The sequence below is a fragment of the Podarcis pityusensis genome (assembly GCF_964106645.2).
Source record: "Podarcis pityusensis genome assembly, chromosome: 7".
NCBI classification, from domain to species: domain Eukaryota; kingdom Metazoa; phylum Chordata; class Lepidosauria; order Squamata; family Lacertidae; genus Podarcis; species Podarcis pityusensis.
Window position 1 is genome coordinate 22,084,667 of NC_138031.1, and position 16,237 is coordinate 22,100,903.

At 41.6% G+C, this 16,237-nt stretch overlaps 1 long non-coding RNA gene across 1 annotated transcript; it reads left to right on the plus strand.

Annotated features, from left to right (window-relative positions):
* Nucleotides 1-79: 79 nt before the first annotated feature.
* LOC308481450 lies at nucleotides 80-15,670 on the plus strand. The gene is made up of 4 exons (XR_013988679.1): nucleotides 80-346; nucleotides 2,855-2,949; nucleotides 6,170-6,414; nucleotides 15,576-15,670. It is a non-coding gene; the product is annotated as an uncharacterized lncRNA (long non-coding RNA).
* The last annotated feature ends 567 nt before the right edge of the window (nucleotides 15,671-16,237 follow it).

Below are 16,237 nucleotides of genomic sequence, written 5' to 3' on the forward strand. Positions count from 1 at the left end.
ATTCCAGTCACATAATAAGGAAAGGGAAATAAATAAATGAGGAGACAAATGTAAAATGTAGAATATTTATAAACAAACATAAATAAAAGTAACTCCCATTAGCCCCAGCTAGTATGGTCAGAGATTATGGGAGTTTTACTATACAACACCGAGAGTTCAATGAAGTCCCAATTCTCAAGCTCCCGAAACTCTACCTTTTTCAGTTTAACGATAGGATCTTTACATGGGCTGCCAGTCGCAGAAGGTCATCCATCCATTCAGTGATTTCCAATGTTGGAAGAATTACTATTTTACCTGCTAGCATGGAACCATCTCTTCTGCACTTCAATCAACCTCTACTTATTAGGTATAGCTATTACAACATACACAATTCCTTCTCTGCAGGGATTCATTGCAGTTCAAATTAATTCTGGTTTGCACCTCCCTCCCAAACAGTGTTATAACTGGGCGTCTCCCAAATACATGCATTAAGTCTGCCTGTGGCTGCTTGCAGCATTTGGATCAGCTGTGGGGACCCTTTGACCCTGCCTGGTTGTTGCTGAACTACAACTCCTATCATCCCAATCCATTGACCTTGCTTGCTGGGGCTCATGGGAGTTGTGGTTCAGCAACATCTGGAGGACCACAGGTTCCCCACACCTGATTTAGATGCAGAGCAGATGCTCTACCACTGAAGCTATGGCCTTTTCTGTAATAAGGGAAATTAGGAATACAGGAAGATGCCTTATACCAGGTCAGAGAATAGGTTGATTTAACCAAGTCCTATCTACTCTGATTGGGAGTGGATCTCTAGGCAGGGCTTTCCCCAGCCTTACCTGGTGATGCCTGAGATTGAACCTGGAACAGGTTCCTGCTTCTGGGTCGTGGTTTTGCTGCCTCTCCTGTGCTTGGCTCAGAAAAGTGCTTCCAGCTGAGTATGGCTGAGGAGACAGCCTTGGGCAAGAGACAGTAGGGAGGAAGAGACAGAGAAGCCAAGATCTTGGTGATAGAGTCCAAAGGATTTTGGCAGCTGCTTTATTCATACAGCAAACAACATGAATTGGGTCACTGTGGTCCCTTTCAGCAAAGGATTCTTCTTACTCTCCCCCTTCTTTTTATCTGTTAGAAGGCAGATTATTTCTACAATAAATGGTAGGCCTCCTAGAAAACGGGAGGGGCAGAAAAATTCCACTGGAACGTCTTTTTAAACAAACATGATGTTGGAGCATATGTCATGTCACTGAAGACCCAAAAACCATTCCCACACATACTTATATCATGAAATAATTTTAAAATATATACATTGGACCTGTGAATTTTCCATCGTTAGCCACATGGCTGGGTAAAAACTCAAATGCCCAAAGAATAAAGTTGCAATGCATGAATTCTGCCTAGGATAAAACAGGTTTTTTTAAGCCAAATAATATTTTGAGATGACTGACTCAAGATCCCCATCTAGTGGCTTCATGAAACTTAACAGTCACCATTCCAATGTAACCTTTTTTTCTTTAAAGTATTTAGCTTTGGGCTCATCAGCCCTTCCCTTCATCCTGTGATTTCTTTTGTTGGTCCCATGATTTCCAGGCATGGGTCTGAGAGGTTTTGTGCCAATGCTTTCCCTGGGAAAACCCACTGCTTCCCTAGGGAAAGCAGGGGGAGAAAAGAAACAGGGAACAAACAAAAATCTGAATGAGCCCTTTGTTTTCATTTGTCAAACGTGGGGTTTCACCCAGCTAATCATGAAATCTCTTCTGGGTTTTGGTGCGTAATGACCTCTGATCACTGGCAAAATAAAATCTCAGGACTGTTTTTGTTATTATTTCTTTCCAAATAACTGGTTCATGGCATTTTATACTACACCATTGATTTGATGCAGAGGTAGGGAACCTGCGGTCTTGGAGCAAAACATAGGGGGAAAAACTTCTGTTGAAGTATAGTTGGTGTGTTATTAGGCATGATTTCTCCTAAGTATACTTATATTGTAGAAAAGATGGCTATATACAAATGAGAATGCAATGCACATGTCCATTCTGCCAAAATGACTATGGGAGGGAGGGCTGCAGGTAGCTCAGTGCTGGAGCATCTGCTTTGCTTGCAGAAGATCCCAATTTCAATCCCCAGCATCTCCAGGTAGTGCTTGGAAAGACTCCTGCCTGAAACCGTCTACAGCTGCTGCCAGTCAGTGTGGACAGCAATGAGGTAGATGGACCAATGGTCTGAATTGATATAAGGCAGCTTCCTGTATTCCTATCCCTGACTTTCTCCATAATAATTCCTCCCACGTTAACCGAATCATTACTAGTGAGAAGAGTATCTCATCTCCCTCAAGGAACTCACCTAATTTGTGCTCCCTTAAGGTGAGAAAGAGTGATTGGCGTGAGGATTTGAACCCAGGGCTCCCCATCCCTAATCTACCACATCAATAGTGGCCACACCACCTGTTCATCAAGCTAACACAGGGCCAGCTCTAGTAGTAGACAGAGTGAGCTGATTTCAGGCAGCAGCAGCCCACCCCAGTTGTTTCTCCTGAACCCCCCAACCATTTCCCTTTGTTGGAGGCAGAGCTGTAGATGCTGAACAGCCCATCCTGAAGCCCTAAATTAGCCCAACACCAAATCTTGGGGAATTCCCCTTTTTCACATCTCTCCAGTCAGAGAGCATCCAGCATCCTTTCTCACAGTGGCCAACCAGACGTTGGAAGCTGAGCTGAACAGCACTCCCGAGATACCCAGAAACTGGTACATTCCATCATGGTGGATACCTTAAGCCCCCGTTTTAGATGAAAAAAAGGACATAGCAGCTATCACACTGTTGCCAGCTGTGTAGAAGAGGAGCTTTCGGCAGGTGTGTTTGTATGCTGTCCCCTCTTTTTCAGCTTCCCACCACACAGTTTGAAACCAGTCCTCCTGCACCTGCCTTAGAGATGTTAAGAGATGGTGCCTATGTCCATTTAGCGAGTTCGTGGCTTAGGTAAGAGATTTGAAACAACAAATTATTCATGAAACAAACTAAACAAACTAAAACTTAGCTAAACATTTTTTTTAAAAACAAACAAACAACTAAACTCCACTTAAAAATACAAATTTGAAAAATGGAACGCAGAATACCAAATTTTTGCTGTATACATCCAGGCATGTACAGTCAATTGTCGTGGTCTTCACTGACCAAGACAAATTAAGGTTTCCGCATCTTCCTGTCCTGGAGAATGAGACATCGCTCACCATATGAGAGCAAAAAGGTGTCAAGCTCCTAGATGCTGATAGAGCCATGAGATAGATAGACAGACGGATGCAGCCAGAAGCTGCAGATCCATTCCAGACTCATTCCAGTCTTTTTGTTCTACCTGCATTTCTTGCTGTCTGCTTCCCTCCTCCTCCCTGCCACCTTTGTCCCTTTTCCCACAGTGGCAGCTGAGACTGCAAGGTTGCTGCTCCATACTTTCTCCTTCTCACCATGATCTCAATTTTCTTTTTAAACATTGAGTATTTCTGGGCATACCCGGCACACCCTGCCTATGTGTAGGATATTTTCTCCCACATTGGTAGGGTTTGTTTCTCAGTGAAAATTCTCTACCCATCTTTTTTTTAATCACATGCACAAAATGTAGTGGAAACAGTTTTCTGTTTTGTTTTTAAAGCTTGCATCATCTTACACAACAACAGATGCTGCCAGTTTTAATATATTTAAGCAGCATATGCACCCATTAGAAATATAAGTCCTCACTCTTTTAGGGCTTGCATTGTGCATTTATATATGCTGCTTCCTGCGGGGCCCCGTGCTCTAGAATTATTCCCATTACAGTTAATGGGACTGTTTGAGGAAAGTGGTTTGAGCATTGCCCACCAAGTTACTAAAAATTAGGTCTCATAGTTCCTAGACCAGGAACTATCTTCCCATTAGTTCGGTGGGCATACATTTTGTAGAACTATGCAGTGCTGTTTGATAAGATAGCAGGAAAGAAGCTATTTTCTGATTTACAGATAGAATATCTCCCTTCACAGTTTTCATGGCAGTTTTAAAAGTTCTAAACACATTTGGTTTCCCATTTGCACTTACTCTGATGGCAGAGACCAGATAAAAACATGTCAAATATTATCACACTAGCAAAGGTTCTTCATTATTTGAGATATAGACCTGGGCCCATTTTTATCAGATCTCAATTCTTCAGGTAAACCATGAGTCACAAAGTGAAGCATTATGCTATAATGGCTACATTAACAGAGGACCTGGAGATAAAATTCCGGTCATTTTGACTGTGCACCCACTATCATTAGGAAGCTTTCATCTTAGGAGGTGATTTGTTGGCGAAGATTAAGGCTTCAGCTGGGTAAATTGTCTGGTCTTATAAATAAATCAGTTTTTTGACTATCCCCTTTTACTTCTTTTTCCATCTAACTTGGGAACAAAAGTTTTCTCATGAACCTCACATGGAGATGGAATGATGGTTGATGAAATGAACTGGAAGGATGAGTCATTAAAATATGCTTGAAATATTATTCTACACACATGGTTTGTATATGATCACAAATGGCACCTTTACTTAGTTCAGTTTTTTTACATGATGTATTCTCATTCTTACTAAATATTCTTTTTATACACACACACACACCTGGAATAAAAATGCAGCAGTATGACATAAATGAATCGATAAAGGAAATAAATAAATAGCCACTCGTAACAAATTAGATCAGTAGAAAAGTAAATAAACAAATTGTTAAAAGAATAAAGGACATAAAGAACACATAACAAAATAAATAATTAGAAGAAAAGAGAGCAAGAAGAGTTGTTCGGCATTCAAATAAAATTAAATGTAATTACCATATCTAAAAGCAGGGAAAACTTGAATCTCGCAACAACCCTGTGAAGTAGGTTGGGCTAAGAGATAGTGACTGGCCCATGGCCACGCTGTGAAGTTCATCGCTGAGTGGGGATTCGAACCTTGCTCTCCCAGGAGTTGCCAGAAGGAGGTGTACAAGGTGCCATCCAACTGTCTTAGGGACTCCACTCCAGATTTGTGTAAGGTTTACCCTTTGCCTTTTATTCTCCCAAAGATAAGGAGAGATAAGGCAGCAGAGGTTTAAGAGCAATTTTCCTTCTCCTAGATGAGCTACCTTCCCATCTGCCCCTAACATTCCTCTACAGCATGTGCTGAAACCACCTTCTTGACCGTTGGACCCACAATTGGTCTCATCCAATCAATCCACTGGAACCTGTCTTCACATGCAAAGTTACCCTGTCTCTAAATATCCTATTCAAGAAGGGTGCAATTCTGCCATCATTATGGGTGGCATAGTCCTGGAGATGGTTGTGGAGCTCAGTTAAGGGTCATCATCAGGCCCTGGATTACATCCTAATTACCTGCCAGCTATTGTGGAAAATTAACCTCAAGAGGCACTCAGGGCAGGGCTTTCTGCTGTTCGGCTGTCAATAAGTTCTATAACATCTGAAGTCTCCCACATTCCAATCTTTTCCAAAAACAGTTCCAGCTTGCTTTTAGATAGGCAAGGAATAAAGGAAAACACCTAGTGAAAATGGGCTGTAATCAGTAGGTGCTACCACTAGCATGTGGCCACCATGAAGGCATGTTGCTCTGTAGATGATAAGGGATGTGGTGAAACATTATAGCCTATAAACATAAGCTGCTTCAGCTCAAACTTCTTCTGTAAAATGACCATGCAAATCCATTCAATAGCAATCTGAGCATTTCCATACCAATTTCGCAGGCTCAATTTGCTTTGCTGCAGCTGTTCCAGTAAGGCTCAAGTTACCATCCCCATCAATGGGGGTTCCATAGTTTCCATTGCTAGTGTTCACGTGGCGTCATTTTGATGCTGCCTTTCAGATGGTGAAGGCGATAGTGGACTGCATGGTGGGGCACCATTGCTCACCTGACCTCCCAGCAGCTGACTCACTGCTGCTTACCAGGAAGGAGGGGCAGTGGGGAGATCAGTGCGGTGCAAATGCACCAGCGGAGCCAACCTGACACTCCTGCCAGAGCATTTGCACTGTGTCACACCTTCCCAGTAGACAACAGCAAGTTGGCTATCAGGAGGTCAAGTGAGCTTCACCATGGCTAGATCTAACTAAACACCCCTTTCAGAATAATACAGAATCAAGCTGAATCTCTGCAGAAAGGATATGCAATAACTATTTTTTCATTTTGCATACACGAGTGGTTATTTTTATTTAGAACATCCCGGCTTCCAGAGATATAATGCATGCCCAAATTAAACAATCTACAAAGGCAGCTTCTACCAACCCTTCCTTTCCTTCTATTTTCTTGGCTGGAGTCTGGAGAAATCCTTATCGTTTGCCCTTGGAATGCAATGCTTCTTCCTTTCCAGGTTGCCTCAAGGATCTTCTTGTTATCTCTCATTTCCACTGAAGTCACAAGCACCATGCTGTTGGAAGTAGCACCTTTTGGGTTGGTTCCAGGTGAGTATCTTACAGCAATCAAGCAGTACAGGAAGAATCTTTGTTCTCCGGCAAGTCTAGAATAGAAAAATGTATTTTAAAAAAGAAAGTAAAAAGAAATCCACTAGATCTTTCCCATTCAGCTGAAGTTAAAACTTCTGTGCACAAAATTGCCTTTGGGTTGTTTTCAAGCATTTTCATTCTAGAGAGACACCATCGGAAAAAAGTGATGTTTAAATCCATTGTATGTGCAGAAGGGGAACATATGAACCTTAGTTCCAGCATGAGGGTCTCACATTATCCCGAAGCCTTTGAATAATAATGTAAACAATGAGGTTAAAATCCTATACCTACTTACGTGGTAGTAAGTCCTACTGGACTCTGGGACTTACTTCTGAGTAGACATGCATGGGATTGCACTGTTAAGAGCAGGCATAGGCAAACTCCGGCCCGCCAGATGTTTTGGAACTACAATTCCCATCATCCCTAGCTAACAGGACCAGTGGTCAGGGATGATGGGAATTGTAGTCTCAAAACATCGGGGGGCCGGAGTTTGCCTATGCCTGGTTAAGAGGCTGTAACTTAACTACATTTCCATTTCTGAAAGGGCAGTCAGGTAAAAAAAAGAGGCCAAGGCTTCTGTGCCTTTAATAGTGATGTAGCAGAGGCAATTTCAGCAGGAATGGCTTGAGTACATCTGCTGAAATCCCCTCTTCTGCAGAGTTATGAATGATGCAAGAGTCCTGTTCTCTTTTGCCCTTTGGTTCCTCTAGTTGCTGTTTAATATGTGTATCTACCACATATTTATACCAATGTGGGTACCTGGAATTATTGATTGCATTTATTTCATACCTTCATCTCCAAAGAGTACAGGATTCTCCCCTTCCGCACTTATTCCCCGCAACACCCCTGTGAGGTAGGTTAGGCTGAGAGGCACTGACTGTCCCAAGGTCACTATGTCCTTTCATTATAACCCTGATCCAGCTCTAGTTGTTCATATGTAAGTGTACTATAATGTAAAAGGGGTTTGCATCTCACTGGAAGCAATTCAAAGCCTCCATGTTAGGGAGCTTATCCTATTTATATACATGTGTTCTAAAATCTGGAGAAGATTCTCCATACAGAGATCTCCTCCTTTGAATTGGGCCGAAGGAGATTCTCAGCAGATTATACCCAAATATGGCCAAGTGGCAATAAGGCTCATTAGTGTGTGAGGACTTCTTGAAGAACATAGGGGTGTAATCTTGGAACAAATAAAGGTCTGTTTAAGGAAACCAGAACAGAACTTACATCCAAGTACAGGATGAGTCTTTTAAAAGAGGCCCTGTGGAACATGTGTACTCTGTATCCATGGGGCCTCTTTTAAAGGACTCACCCTGTATGTAAGAAAAACGACTTGGCTGAAACTCTGCAGATGGACAAGAGTTCAAGGCTGCTGTGGATTCAGATTGTGGGATGAAAGCTTATGCTCTCCCACTGATCTTCGGCAGAGGAGGAGAGGGATAACAAAAAAACATAATATTCATGTGAATTCCAGGAATGATTATTTGATCCTTTTACATGGTTTTGTATGTATTGTGGTATTTTATGCATTTTGACTTCTTGTTATTTTTATTGATTGTTTAGTAATTTATTGTTTAGTAATTATTTATTATAATTGCTAAGAATGAATTTCTGTTTAATTCCTATTTGCTGATATTTTGAGAGTTAATTTTGTTGTGTACTATTATATTGTAATGGATTGTTGAATATTACTTTATTTGATATAAATTGTTTATTTTATTTTATATAAATATTATATAAATTTTATTTTTCATTTCCCCCCATAATATCTTGACATAAACACAGTCCAATATTTCCCAACAAATATATGTTGGCTTGCCCCCACACCTTTTGCGGTTTCTTACATTTTAAAATTTATAACACTGCATCTCCTTCATTATTCCAATTAATAATTACTCCCTAGTTATCTTTTAACATTAATTTTAACTGTTTGGTTTAAATTAATCCTGCTAATGAATTTCTATGTGTACAATAAAATTTCAGATAATCCACGAATTTCCCCCAGTCTTTTGTAAAGTTTTTTTCCTCTCGGTTCTTGCTCCCGTAAATTTTGCCATTTTGGCATAGTCCATTAATTTAGTCTGCCACTCCTCCTCGTTTGGTACAGAATCATCTTTCCATGTTTGAGCATAAATCATTCTGGCTGCAGTCATTGAATACATAAACAGTTTTTGGTGGGGGGGTTTTGGTCTTTCAGTATCTCTGTACCATAAGTTGTTTATTTTAAGCTATGTTTTTAATATGACTTTTTGTATTGGGTCGGATTATTATAAGGTGTGTGATCTTTGCTGGTTGTTGTAAACTGCCTTGTGTATAGTAATATAGAAAGGCGGTATACAAATTAAAAGTGAAATGAAATGAAAGTTCTTTGTATTGACTCAGAATGCGCAGGGCCAGCCCTGTCATTAGCCAACGTGTGGCAGCTGCCTCATGCAGCAGATGCAGGGGAGCAGCAGGAAGGTGGCAGGACAGAGCTGTGCATGCCATATGTTCTGCTCTGCTAGCCTGCTGCTCTCAGGTGTTGTGGAGGGCCCTGTCCTGCAACCATTGTTGAAGAAAGATTCAGCTGCCAGCCCATCAGCCTGTATACATAAAACTGGAGTTAACGTTGGCAGCAAAATTAGCCCTGGGACTAACGAGAGTAGCTAACAAACAGTGCAATCCTATACATACCGTATTGGCCTGAATATTGGCCTCACCTTTTCCCCAAATTCTGACTGAAAAGTTAAAGTGCGGCTAATATTCACAACCTTACGGTATGCAGCCTGGAGCGTGGGGCAAACAGCGCCAGGAGCGCAGCAAACCAGTGCCTGCCTCCAAGGCCAGGAAAGGACAGAGCGAGGAAGGGGAAAGGCCGTCAGCAACACAGTGCAGCTCCCCCACCCACCCCCAGTCTGAAGCCAGGAGCAGTGAGGAATGGAGCGGCTTATATTTGGGAATTTTTCCTCCCCCCATCCCACCCCAATTTTAAAGATGCGGCTTATATTTGGGTGCGGCTTATATTCAGGCCAATACGGTACCTGCTTGGAGGAAAGTCCCCTTGAGTTCAATGGTGTATTCTCCCAGGTAAAGTGTTCATTCTGCGCCCACTTACCTGGGAGTAAAGGCTACTGAACACAGTGGATTTTATTTCCCATTGTATATATGTATAGGACTGTCATGTTTGTTTTTTAGCCAGAATAACCCTATGAAAAATGCCCCATACTGCACTCACTTAGATTTACCTTTTATAGCAGCTCCCAATGAACATGGTGAGAGTTACTTCCGAGAAAATGTGTGTAAGATTAGGCTTCCTATTCACTAATTTAGCCATACTAACCTCACTGTATTCATGGGCATTGCCTGTGGCAATGTGTTCATAAGTGTGCAGATGTGTCTGCACACTCATATATGTTTCATTTGAAAGTAGAATGAAATAGTGAGACTTTAAATAAATAAATAAATAAATAAGCAAGCAAGCAAGTTGTGTTTGAGCTCTTTCAGATAAAACTAGTATTCATCATTTAGAACTGTATTTTTAATAGATTGTTTCGCGATTTTAAAAAAGAAAGAAATTGAATGGGTATAGTTATTTGAAAACCGTCCATGCACTTCATTGTCATTCCACTAGAGGGTGCCAATTTGTAAGCAGTAAAAAATTACAGTATGTGGTTTAGCTTGTTACTGCTCCCATAGACAGGAGAAATTAGCTACTCCCTCTTCCAAAGTCGCTCTTCTCATTTGCTTCCACATCACTTCAAAATACACAATGATGCTTTTGCATTTGGCCACACATGCAAAGCTAAAGCCTAAAGCCATAGAATTTGCCCACAGATGCAAAAACCACAGCACAGTATTTTTAATTGCAAATTTAGTCAACTAAAGAACCAAGGCTGGCTCAGATTTCTATAAAGTAGGGGTAGCATATGCATTTTTAAGACTTCCCAGTTTCTTGTGTTAGGACTAGGGCATTTAACCCTTCCTTCCTTCTGGTGCCGTTTTACCTATCAATATTAACCAAGCTGCTGTTTTGTTCTTCAAAGTGGAAGGAAATGTAGGTGTTTGAATCATGCTTGTATATTTCCACAACCTAGCAGTTTGAAAGTATACCAGTGCAAGTAGCTAAATAGGTACCACTGCAGTGGGAAGGTAAATGGCATTTTTGTGTGTCCTGGCTTCCGTCACGGTATTCTGTTGTGCCAGAAGCAGTTTAGTCATGCTGGCCACATGACCTGGAAAGCTGTCTGTGGACAAATGCTGGCTCCCTCGACCTGAAAGCGAGATGAGCACCACACCCCACAGTCGCCAGGGGTCCTTTACTTTTTTACCTGTTTCCACTACATGGAGCAAATAGCAACTTGGAGAGTGATTCACAGTTCAGTCCTATGCATTCAGAAGGAAGTTCCCCTGTATTCAATAGGACTTTTTCCCAGGTAAGAATGTATAGAATTTCAGCATGAAACTGAGGGAGGGGTGAGAATGAAACATTCCCCACAGCTACCTCTCCAATCAAATTATCACACAAATATGTTCCTTATCATACTGGAAAAAAATGTTACGAGTGGGGTGCCACAGGGTTCTGTCCTTGGCCCATTATTGTTCAATGTCTTTATAAATGACCTGGACGAAGGAATTGATGGAATGGTCATCAAATTTGCAGATGACACCGAATTGTGAGGGGTAGCTAATGCTGCAGAAGACAGTAACCAGGATAGCTCAGTTGGTTAGCATGGTACTGATAATGCCAAAGTTGCAGGTTCATTTCCCATAAGGGACAGCTGCATATTCCTGCCTTGCAGGGGATTGGACTTGATGATCCTCAGGGTCCCTTCCAACTCTACAATTCTCTGCTTCTATTATTCAAAATGACCTTAACAGACTGGAGAACTGGCCCAGAACTAACAAAATGAATTTCAACAGGGACAAATGTAAGATTCTGCACTTAGGCAAGAAGAACCAGATGTACAAATATAAGATGGGGGACACCCAGCTTACCAGTAATACATGTGAAAAGGATCTAGGGTCTTAGTTAACCACAAGCTTAACATGAGTCAACAGTGTGATGTAGCAGCAAAAAAAGCTAATGCTATTCTAGGCTGCATCAGCAGAAGTATAGTGTCCAGATCAAGGGAAGTAATAGTACCACTCTATTCTGCCTTGGTCAGACCACACGTGGAATACTGTGTCCGGTTCTGGGCACCACAATTTAAAAAGGTTGTTGACAAGCTGGAACGTGTGCAGAGAAGGGCAACCAAGATGATCAAAGGTCTGGAAACCAAGCCTTATGAGGAACAGTTGAAGGAGCTAGATATGTTTAGCCAGGAAAAGAGGAGACTGAGAGGAGCTATGATAGCCATCTTCAAATATATTAAGGACTGTCTCATGGAAGATGGAGCAAGCTTGCTTTGTCCTGCTCCAGAGGTAGGACTCAAAGCAGTGGCTTCAAGTTACAAGAAGGGAGATTCTGACTAAACTTCAGGCAGAACTTTCTGACAGTAAGAGCTGTTCAACAGTGGAACAATCTCCCTTGGGAGGTTGTGGACTCTCCTTCATTGAAGGTTTTTAAGCAGAGGTTGGATGGCCACCTGTCATGGATTCTTTAGTTGAGATTCCTGCATTGTGGGGGAGGGGTTGGACTAGATGACCCTTGGGGTCCCTTCCAACTCTATGATTCTATGAATCAGCATTCACCAACCTGTTGCCCTCCAGATGTTTTGGATTAAGATTCCCAGCATGCTAGGGTGTGTCAATCACATTGCCTTATTATCTCAGATCCTTCATAGATCAGTGTGGCTCTTTATTGTGCATATCAATGATAACAACCTGGTAGTTATTTTCATTATCACTTTGAGCTTTGTTAAAAAGTGGTGAATTAACAGGTTTATGTAGACCACATACTCTAAATAGGATGGTGATTTGTATCTGGGACACGGCAAGGGTCAAAAGGGGAGTTGGTTTTTCTTCACTGTACAGTTCAGTACTGTCTGCATTCAATTGTTCCACGATAAGTAAATTGGGCCACCCTTGGAACATGACATAAATCATGTCATAAGTTTTGCCATTTTAGAAACTTGCCCACAAACTTTACAAACTATTCATTCATCTTTAACATAATCTCTTTTGAGTTAATAATTTAAATTTTATATTCCACATTTTCTTTTAGCATTAGCAGGGGAAATAGGAGTGGAGCACATCACGCTTCAAAGTCTTCTATAGCCTTTTGTCTTTTAAATTAGATTTAAGATAAGCTTCAAGCTCTTCAGACAGATTCAGGTAGTCATAATTAACTGCCAACATTAAAATGTCCTGTCTAAGTCAACCCTGACAGTTTTTATGGCATAAGTTCATTAAAATCATGAGTCCATTTGCATTTCCACATTCTTTGCTGGGTATGTGACTTGTAGCTCTCCTATGTTTCTGATCAACATATCAGTCTTCATCTACGCCTCTTGTCATAACATCCAATGGCACCTGGTTTTTATCTTCAGAAGGTACCAAGTACAACAGCCAGTGATAGCCATATTAAAACGTGGAAAGTACACACAGGGGAAATGAAATATGGAGAAAGAGTGCAGGGCATGAGCCGAAATACCCCACCCAAAGCTCTCATGGAGACTGACTCCATCAATGACCTTTCAGCATTCTACAGAATGGTTTGCATTTCAGCAGGACATGCAAAGAATCCTCTCCACAATCCAGAACTCCGATGCCTGGTCATTCGGAAGATGCTTGTTCAGCTCAACATGTGAAAAACAGCCCTTTAAACCTTTGATGCCAGTGCATAAAGATTGCGGACAGGACTGCTGTGCTCCCTCCTTAAACTGTTTATTCCATCATGCGTTCAAATACCTGAATAGGACTGGAAAGTAAGAGGGTTATTGTAAATGTCCTCCCAAGTGCTTTCCTCCTGTTGGGTGTTGGTTCAACTGCATACCCTCCAACATTTCTCTGAAGAAAATAGGGATGTCCTATTCCAGGCATAGGCAAACTCGGCCCTCCAGGTGTTTTTGGGACTACAGCTCCCGTCATCCCTGACCACTGGTCCTGTTAGCTAGGGATGATGGGAGTTGTAGTCCCAAAACATCTGGAGGGCTGAGTTTGCCTATGCCTGTCCTATTCCATCATCATCATCATCATACCCCACCCATCTGACGGGGTTTCTCAAGCCACTCTGGGCAGCTTACAACATATATTAAAACATAATAAAGCATTAAACATTTTTTTTAAAAAAACTTCCATATACAGAGGTGCCTTCGGATGTCTTTTAAAGGTTGTATAGTTACTTATCTCCTTAGCTTAGGCGTCGCATAACTCCATACCCTCCAACATTTCTCAAATCAAAATAGGGACGTTCTGAGGAAAAGCGGGACATTCTGGGATCTAATTAGAAACCGGGATGGCTTCTGTAAATCCGGGAATGTCCCTGGAAAATAGGGACACTTGGAGGGTCTGCAACTGGAACACTAGTTCTTCTATCAATAGTTACGTCTCTCCCCAGCTGTTCCTTGTCAGGCCTCAGTGAGGGAGGAGAAATGACCTGTCATGTCTGGCTGCATTCTTGCCTCCCAGCCATTGTCCACCAGCAAGCTCCGCTAAGTAAGGTCCTGGGGCTGCCAGTTGGCCACCCCTGAGCTACACAACTGGAGTCCTCAATAACACAGAACGTTTTCTAATATCACCCTGGTAATAATGATTAATCTTGATACCAGATGGAGTAAAGACTCTCTCTTTTTTAGTATAAATAAATCCTTTTACTGTATTTATTGTTCTTCTCATAAGAATACTTGTACATATATTTTTTTTACTTTTCAATTATTGCTTTGTAGGATTTTGAAGTGATTTGGAGTTCTTGAAAACCATCTTAAATATAGCTAATAATCATCTCCTTTTTAAATGACTGAAAAACTAGCTTCTATTGAAATGTGCACAGATATGCAAGGCACTGGGGTCAGTTCAAGGGAAAAGAGAAGGGAAGCAAGATTAGCCAAACCTAAAATGAGTAAATTAGGTACTTACAGACAAGAAATGCTGATATTTCATAATCCTTCTAAGACTTTTTTTGTCTGTGTTTGCAAGATTATGGACTTTTTTTTTTTTTGTCTCTGTGTAACATTATACTTTCAGTAGTTCCTAGGCTGACACCTGCATCTTACATATTTTTGGGAAGAATTATTTTCATACCCTGGCTACTTAGATAACTCTTTAGGATTTATATGCATGCATAACTGGGTGCAGGATTTCTGCCGTGCCAGTATGTGGAGTGGTTAAGCATTTTCAAACTTGTTGAAATAGACTCTGAGAGTTTTACACCGTACTTGGGCAGTTAAGAGGGTCAGTATCTAATAGTGGAAGGATTAAGCACATGTACCTTAATGTTTTGGCCAAAATGTCCCCATCACACACACACACACACACACACACACACACACACAATTTGGGTATGCTAATTTATATGTTTATGTGCCAATTAAGATGGTGGGTGATGTTGGCTTTCACTAGCACTGTGCTTCATAGTGTGCACAGCAGACCTCTAAGGATTTTTTTTTAAAAAGTAAGATCTAAAAAGCGGGGAGGAGAGGGGAAAATATCTGTCTGGGGCCCAGTGCAAAAAAATCCAAGGGTCCCGGACGATATCCTTGCATATGTGGTTCTTCTTCAGGAGTACTAAAATGTTGCCACTCTACAAGTGAAATAATTTTGCTGTGAATAATGAAATGTACTATGCATGCCCTGCAAATGTATCAATGAGAGCTCCTGTCGGGTAGTGCTCAGGGTAGGGACAGACAGATGTTGTTGGACTCCAGTTCCCATCATCCCTGACCATTTGCTGTGCTGGCTGGGGCTTTGCTGTTGGAATAGAAGAGGATTGTCTGTCCTAGGCTGATAACTCTTTTGGTGTAGTGGTTAAGAGCGGTAGACTCGTAATCTGGTGAACCGGGTTCGATTCCCCGCTCCTCCACATGCAGCTACTGGGTGACCTTGGGCCAGTCACACTTCTCTGAAGTCTCTCAGCCCCACTCACCTCACAGAGTGTTTGTTGTGGGGGAGGAAGGGAAAGGAGAATGTTAGCCGCTTTGAGACTCCTTAGGGTAGAGATAAAGCAGGATATCAAATCCAAACTCTTCTTCTTCTTTTGATAGAGAAATAAAATGACCACAGCAGTGCTCTTTTGGTCATTTAACCTTAAATGTACCTAGACGTGGGTATTGGGACTGCGGAAGTGGCACCTGTGGCTCTCCAGGTGTGGTTGACTCCAAAGCCCATCCACATGGTTATGCACAGCCAATGGTAAGGGATTGTGAAAGTTGTAGCCAGCAACATCTGGCTGTGTGTGACTAGTCCTGAATTGCTGAATTTTACCCCCCACCCGATACAATCTGAATTGGCATCTCTCACCTTCTTTTTATGAGGACTTACAGAAGATTTCCACACAATTAAACTCATGACTGACGTACATTCTCATCCTTTTAACAGTACCCCAAAATTATAATTGGACTCCCCGCCCCCTTACCCATCCAACCATAAGAAAAGAATACAAATGTGCGCATATAGGCATTGGAAATGCTGATTGATGAGGGAACAATCAACAGATGCTGAGCTGGAAATTTGTTCAAAGGGACAGGAATGAATAGGCCTAATGACAATGTATGCTTTCTGTCTAAAATCAGTATTAGGAGAAGGGAAATGAAGATTGCCGCTTGTTGCTCAGGGACATACATTTCACATGATGCAAGTAGGGAGAAAAAGTATTTGTTTATCTGTATGTAGCTTCCAAACCTCAAACCCTATTGTCTAGAATAAT